This window comes from Schistocerca gregaria, chromosome X (assembly GCF_023897955.1).
Source record: "Schistocerca gregaria isolate iqSchGreg1 chromosome X, iqSchGreg1.2, whole genome shotgun sequence".
NCBI lineage: Eukaryota > Metazoa > Arthropoda > Insecta > Orthoptera > Acrididae > Schistocerca > Schistocerca gregaria.
Window position 1 is genome coordinate 679,983,505 of NC_064931.1, and position 7,730 is coordinate 679,991,234.

Consider the following 7,730-nt stretch of genomic DNA (forward strand, 5'->3'; position numbering starts at 1 on the left):
GGATGAGTACTCATATATAGTATGCATTGCATCCAGAATGAATGACACCACCCTCATTGCCTTGGCCCAGATTCTGGCCACCAAAGGGTTACCATGCACTTTGGTCTCAGATAATGGGCACCAAGTCATTGTGTCTGCTTTCAAAGAGTTCTGTGTGGTCAATGGCATAAAACATATTTGCAGCCCTCCATTCCATTCTTCCTCTAGTGGTGAAGTGAAATGCCTCATTCTGACCTTTAAGCAGCAAATGAAGAAAGCTTTCAAATACTCTGCTACTACATCAACAATTGCTGGTCATAGTCCTGCTGAGCTGCCCCATGGGTGGCAACCACAGACTCCATTTCATCTTCTGACACCAGCTGCTGCCAGCTGTCACAGCCTTACACACCTGATTTGGCTATGTGAGCCCACTCTATGGCGGTACTGTGGCTTTGAATGCCAGTGATAGCAGTACAGACCCACGGGCAATAGGTTATGTCTCTCCAAAAACAACATGGGCTCGAGCATTACGACCACAACCAGCTCCACTAGGAATGCTTGGTAACTAACTTGCTTGTCAAACAGTTATTCTCTTTGGTTGTATCTTGAATTTCTCTCTCCACCACTCTTAGCCTTCTGTTGTTGTTATCATAACAGGCTATATCCATTGTGTCTGAGGGTCTGGCAAGATCTAGGTCCTCAGCGGACATCAGAATTTTCATCTCATCCTCCACTGATTCAGCCTCTGGGACTGAGGATGATCTGAAGCCCAGCTGCTTTTGGGCACTTCAGCCACTGGCAAGTGTCATCTTTCCCAATAGCAGAAACCTGGGAAGGGAGTGACCCAAGGGACCCCTTCCTAGCAAGAGGAGCTGAAGAAGACTTGCGTTTCTCTGGCTGAGAAGGGGGGACTGGTGTCCCCGATGGTTGGGGGAACAATGCTCCCAACGGTGTGGGAGCAACAGGGAGGGAAGTGCCTCCACCATCAAGGGGGCAGGTGTAGTCTTCTGGCTCTGAGAGCTGACTGGAACTTGTGGAACTGATGGGGCTACAACTGTCCTCATAGCAGTGGCATAAGAGGAGGTCATAGCCACAGGATGTAGGCACTCAGATTTCCTCTTTGCCTCAGTGTAGGTCAGTCGGTCCAGGTTCTTGTATTCCATGATTTTCCTTTCTCGCTGTAAAATCCTGCAGTCTGGTGAGCAAGGGGAATGATGCTCTCCGCGGCTGACGCAGGTGGGAGGCGGGGCACATGGAGTATTGGGTTGGGATGGACGTCCACAATCTTGACATGTGAAGCTGGAAGTACAGCGCGAAGACATATGGCAGAACTTTCAGCACTTAAAGCACCACATTAGGGGAAGGGATGTATGGCTTAGCACGACTGCGGTAGACCATCACCTTGACCTTCTTGAATAATGTGTCACTCTCGAAGGCCAAGATGAAGGCAATGGTGGCAACCTGATTATCCCTTGGACCCCAATAGACACGCTGGACGAAATGAACTCCTCGTCATTTTAAGTTGGCGTGCAGCTCATCATTAAGACGGCAAAAGAAGGTCCCTGTGAAATATAATACCCTGGACCATATTTAAGCTCTTATGGGGCGTGATGGTTACAGAAACATCTCTCAACTTGTCATAAGCGAGTAATGCCTGTGACTGGGCATAAGAAGCCATTTTTATCAAGACTGACCTTGACCGCATTTTGGACAAGCCCTCCACCTCCTCAAACTTGTCCTCTAAATGTTCTACAAAAAACTGAGACTTAATCGAGACAAAGGAGTCCCCATCAGCTCTCATACATACAAGGTACTGGGGCAAATAAGGTTCACTGCCATCCTTAGCCTGGCATTCCTCCCTTGGTGTGGCCAGGAAGGGGAATGATTTAGGATCATACGTCTTTGCATTGTACTGAGACTTGGAACGCTTACAGACTGCTGGCATTTGATCACCAGCAAGTGATGACGTGGTATGCTTAATCGCGTGTCATCTGCCCTGATACCACCCACGCAGAGCATGGGCCCTCCCCACAGGTGCCACCGAGCCACTGCAAAGGCCACCTGACAAGATGGCGATTGCCGGGAGTCCCAATGCCCCAGGATGATGGGCATCTTCTTCTTGGCATACGTGTGAGTTAGTGACACAGGCAGTAACAGGGCGATCCCTGTGTAGTCAGGGGGCTACAACCAACAGGGTACGTGGTGGCCCCACCACAACAGACTGGCTACCATGCTCGATATGAGGTGCAAAGAATACCATGGTCATCGTCGGTGCAGAAAATGACACTGCATAGTGGGGTGGCCTCGCTCAAGAGATGGAGGATGAGAGGGACTGCAATGCCACGACGAGCAAGTGGGCTAAAGATCTTGATGCACAATGCACCATGTAAGGTGCCCTTCCCCAATTGGCTCACTCTTCGGGAAAATTTTGAAAAATGGAGGTAAATCCTACAGGGGACCATCACATAAAGGCCAAAAGGTGTGAGACTCCTTTTAATCGTCTCTCATAACAGATAGGAATGCCTCGGGCCTGTTCTAACCCCTGGGCCTGCAGGGGGTTGTTAAAAATTTTAGCCACACTCCTCTACGTGCTCCTGCCTATAGCTAATACTTCACATTCTTGTTTGAAATAAGACACTATGGCATCTTTCTCCAGTCTATTGAACATGGAAATCTTTCTAAGAGTTCCAAACAAAGGAAAATCCAGGATGAAATATAACAGTATTCTCAGAAGGAAAGTAGCTACTCACCATATAGCAGAGATGCTGAGTCACAGATAGGCTCAACAAAAGACTCACAATTAAAGCTTTCTGCCATTAAGGCCTTCATCAACAATAGACAAACATATGCACATACACACCCTCATGCAAATGCAATTCATGATTGACTGCCGTGAGTAGTCAGTATACTGGGCACGGGCACTACAAATGTGGTGCGTGGACAGTAAGTTTGAAGGGTGGGTCTCACGGGTGGGAGCATGCCAGAGATGAGGCTCTGCAGTTGCACTATCCTCTGTGCCCTCAGTGGCTCAGTCGGATAGAGCATCTGCCATGTAAGTAGGAGATCCCGGGTTCGAGTCCCGGTTGGGACACACATTTTCAGCTGTCCCTGTTGATATTTATCAACGCCTGTAAGCATCTAATGGTCTGGTTTTCATTGTAATTTCATAAAAAGACTGGGTGTTGTGGTGGAATGACGGATGTGTAATGCTGGAATGGAAACAGGGAAGAGGCTAGATGGGTGCGCACAGTGACAAACGAAGTTTGAGGCCAGGAGGGTTACGGGAACACAGGATGTAATTTCTATTGTGATTACATACTTCGAACACGTGGGACTCCTGTCCTTGTAGTACTCCTTTCTTTTCCGTGCTGCTTATCTCTCCTCCTATTATTCTTTCTTCCCCCTCTTGGGGACTATTCCTTGTGTACAATGGGGAAACTGAAACTTGAGAAAGTATCGGAAGACTTAGGTGGATTTCATTTCTGTCTTCCTCTCTTTTCTTGTTCTGACTTCTCTTGTCCTTTCTCCGTTTAAGCGTTGGAGGTCTCCCTTTTTGTCTGTCTTCCTCCTTGTGCATGTGTGGAGGCCAGCTCATGTGTTTGATGCAGAAAGGGCGACTGAGTAATGCATAGCTCCCAGCACCCAGGTCAACAGGTAGGGCTTATGTGTACCCCCTAGTAAATGCCAGGCCCAGAGAGAGGTGATTGCCTGAGCTGTTATGTTCCCAACTGCCAAACTCTGTCTGGAATTCAGGAGGTGTGACCTTAATTGTGAACAATTACCTGAGGTGGGTATGCTCCCCTCTGTGGGGACCCCCAAAAGGAAGGAGACACTGGCAATCATGGGGGATTCACCCGTGGTGAGTAAAACTACTCCATCAATGCAGCCTCCGTCTAGTAAACAGAAACAGAATGATGCTTAATACATGACAAATCTCCCAGTTGCACCCTGCTATCTTGTGGTATCATGCACAGGAGGTGGTCATAACATTTCTGCAGTGACCCTGTCCATCATTCAGAAAAATGTGGGTACAATTGCAGGCCCATTGAAGTACCGCACTCACTCACACAATGGAAACTTGGTTCTAGAGACACAGTGCCTTTCAAGCCGAAAAACTGCTTAAAGCTACATTCCTCCACAGATGGCCTTTTCATGTATAGGGTTGATAGCCTGTTCATAATGAGTGTCATTGAACACTGAATTCTTCATATGGTGTCATACACAGTCAGCTGCTTGGTAGTATGACTGAGGGATATATGCAACATTATCCCTCTTATCAGGGCATAACCACAATCCATTGTGCTATGAAGAAGGTTTGTGCAGAATTAGCACCTATCCGCACCCTTTTTTTAATCTTTGATCGAGTAGAGCTCCTGTCAAAGATCAAGGCATGCTAAGAAGTTGTCATTGTCAGACCTTACATACTGAACACAATGCATTCCTACCAGTGTCAGCATTATAACCATACTAGCATGTCATGTAAAAATGCAGCCACACCTGTAACTTGTGGCAAGGGTGTTCATCAGAGGGATTGCCCACCTCCTTCTTTCTGCTGCATCAACTGTATTGGCAACCTTGCTGCAATCATCCCATGAATGATCTGTGTACATCAATTAGCAAACCCATGAAATACATGGCCACACAGACCTGCGACCTCCAGTTCACTGCTATGGTTGCAAAATCGCCTAATGCTAAGGTGACATCCTCATTTCTGTGGTTCAGTGAGTAAGAGTAATTTGCAGATGCTTTTGCATTGCAACAGCTATCTGCAGCTCACAGCCCACACATCAGATGCCACTGTCAAAGAATACTAACCATATTTTTGTAACGTGCATATTGCAGGCATTTGCTAGCATGGAAGCCTTAGATGTAAACATCAGGCATCACTCAGTCCATGTGAGACTCATGGCAGATTTTGCCAGTGCACACACAGGTACATCAAGGGGAACAACCCATGAATGTGTGGAGTACAGGCCATTTGACGATTTAAGTTACATCCTTCACTTTGATATAAACAGCTTCTATGCTTATGCCATGCAACAAAGTCTGCCACTTGGAAGATTCCAATGGATGTCCAAAGGGGTAATAGCTAGACTCAAGGGAAAGATCCAGGATGTGGCTGCAGATGCAGATATGTGCTATGTCCTGGAGGTAGAATTGGAATATGCCACCCGTTCGTATGACGAGAACAGCAACTTGCCACTATGTCCACAGTAGCTATTCCCATGAAATTATTCCTTCCTGAAGCTGATGAAAATGCTGGAGAACAAACAGCTATTGACTTTACAATCTCTTCCCCCAGTCTTGTGGATTTGCTACAATGGTGACTGCATGATGATCATTGTTACAGTGGCTACTTTTCGGTGATACTGTCACTTTCTTGTCACTGCTTGAGAGAACACTTACCACACTGGGTTCTTCAAAGAGCCAAATGGCAGTTGTGTACCTCTGCCATCACATTTGTCCTCTCTCTGTCAGACTGCATTGATGAGGTTGTGAGACACATCTATGATGTGATTAACCACACCAATGGAAATGTCATCCCCTTTTTCTGCAGCCTCAACTTGCTGATGCCCGAGCCAACCAAACAAAATGCATCAGCTATCCAGGGTCATCGAAGGGCCCTACGCCATTTCAAGCAGCATCCTTCACAGAAGACCTCTCCTCATCACTTTCAACTGGCTCTGTGCTATGGCTAGCTATCTAATTAGCACAGTAAGAAACAATGCTGGGAGCATTACATTTCCTCCTTAGGAATGTATGGCTCTCCATCTCAGGTGTGGACCAATCTCCATATTCTACTCAGCGACCAAACATCAATAACTTCCCTGCTTCTTCTCCTTCATGATGGTATATCTAACAAAGTGTCAGTTTCTGCTGAACACCACATGTCCTGCATGTCTTCATGCTGAGTATTACTCTTCTTCATCTCCATCAATGTGCTACTGAACTTGATAAGACCACTGGCCAACTCAGAGCTGTACATTAATGACTTTTGCATTTGGTATAGCACCCAATCTGTAGCCTTGGGTAAGTGATAGCTCCAAGGCACCATTCGAAGATCCTCCACTAGGATCCTTTCATATGGTTTCCAATTTTCTCCTGCAGGAACACATTTTGCATTTCTGTCATGGTACCATGCTATGTCCTGACCTAAAACTCTGCTAGATACCCAACACTTGGGCATTGTTGCATAGTCCCAAATTTTTGGTACTCCTCTTTGATAAAAAGCTGACATGGCTTTCACATATTCTTTAACTAAAGACTAGCTGCATGTGAAAGTTTAATGCTTTGTTTCTTAGCCCACACATCTTGGGGTGTGGACTGCACTACTCTTGTCCACATTTACCAAGCCCTTGTCTCGTCCCAATTGGACTACAGTTGTCACATTTATGTCTCAGCAGCACCTTCAGTTTTGAAATTGTTGGACTCAGTCCATCATCATGGAGTAAGACTGGCCACTGGCATCATCCAGCCTAGTCCCACAGACATTCTCCTCGGCCAAAGTGAGGATTTTCTCTCTTCAGTCTCAACAGTACCAACTGTTGCTCACTAATACAAGCATCAGCTGATAATTGCCTAATCATTCAACTTATCAAACTCTTACACTGACCCTCTGACACTTTTCTCATATGGGATTGCCAGTTGGAATATGGCTCAAGGACATGTGCTGTGAACTCTACCTGATCCCCTTAGAATGTGCTCCACATGTTTTACAGCATGCATGTGTTTATTTGTACCCAGATCACAAATTAGGACCAATCCATTTCAAGGATGTAAAGTTTCAGTTGCCTCCATGACCTTTTGGAGCCTGTTCTTCTGAGCTCTTCAGGATCATAGGATGCTACTACCATTCACACTGACAGTTCTAAAATCATGGGTAGAATGGTGTGTGCTTTTACATCTCCTTCCAACCAGTATCAACATTTGTTGCCGGGAATGTGCGATGTTGATACAGAGGAGCTGATAACCATTTACAGAGACCTACATTTTATTACACAAACCTCCCTTGGCTGCATTTTAATTTGTAGTGACTCAATGAGCAGTCACCAGGCTATTGATTGGTTTTACTCTTGTCGCCCTGTAATATCTGCTACTCATGAATTTCTCTACAATCTTAGTCGTAATACCTGCCCAGTTGTCTTTGAATGGGTCCCAAGTCATAGGGGTAACTGAGGGAATGAACTGGCTAGCTGTTTGGTTAGAGTAGTAGTTACTTGCCCAACATTCACTTTGACACTCCAAGATGGGGATTTGCAAGCAGAAATAAGAGTACTCACTTCGAGATGGAACATCATCTGGTGAGCTATTGGCCCCTCTAATAAACTTCATGCTATCAAGATGACTATGGCTGCATGGTGTTCCTTCTAGAAGGAATCCATCATCCTATGTTTCCTCCACATTGCTCATATCAGATTAAGCGATAGGTATATTTCATGTAACGAACCACCCCCACACTGGTTGGTAAGCCTTAAAGGCAGTATCTCATTAGCTGGTGGAATACTCACTCCTCCTGGCCCTCCATGCTAAGCATGGTCTTTCAGATTCTTTGCCTCTAATATTGATTAAGGTTTGAATTAGAAATAATTCTTTTTGCAGATGACACTAGTATTGTAATCTGTCCAAACATCATAGAGAAACAGAAGAAATGGAAAACAAGAATTCTTAAAGGTATCATTGACTGGTTTTCTGCAAATGGTCCCACTCTTAATTTTAAAAAGACACAACATAATCAGTTCTGAACTTTTAGG

At 45.5% G+C, this 7,730-nt stretch overlaps 1 non-coding gene across 1 annotated transcript; it reads left to right on the top strand.

Moving 5' to 3' along the window:
* Positions 1-2,995: 2,995 nt before the first annotated feature.
* On the top strand, positions 2,996-3,070 carry Trnat-ugu (transfer RNA threonine (anticodon UGU)). Its single transcript has one exon. It is a non-coding gene; the product is annotated as a tRNA-Thr (tRNA).
* Positions 3,071-7,730: the final 4,660 nt, after the last annotated feature.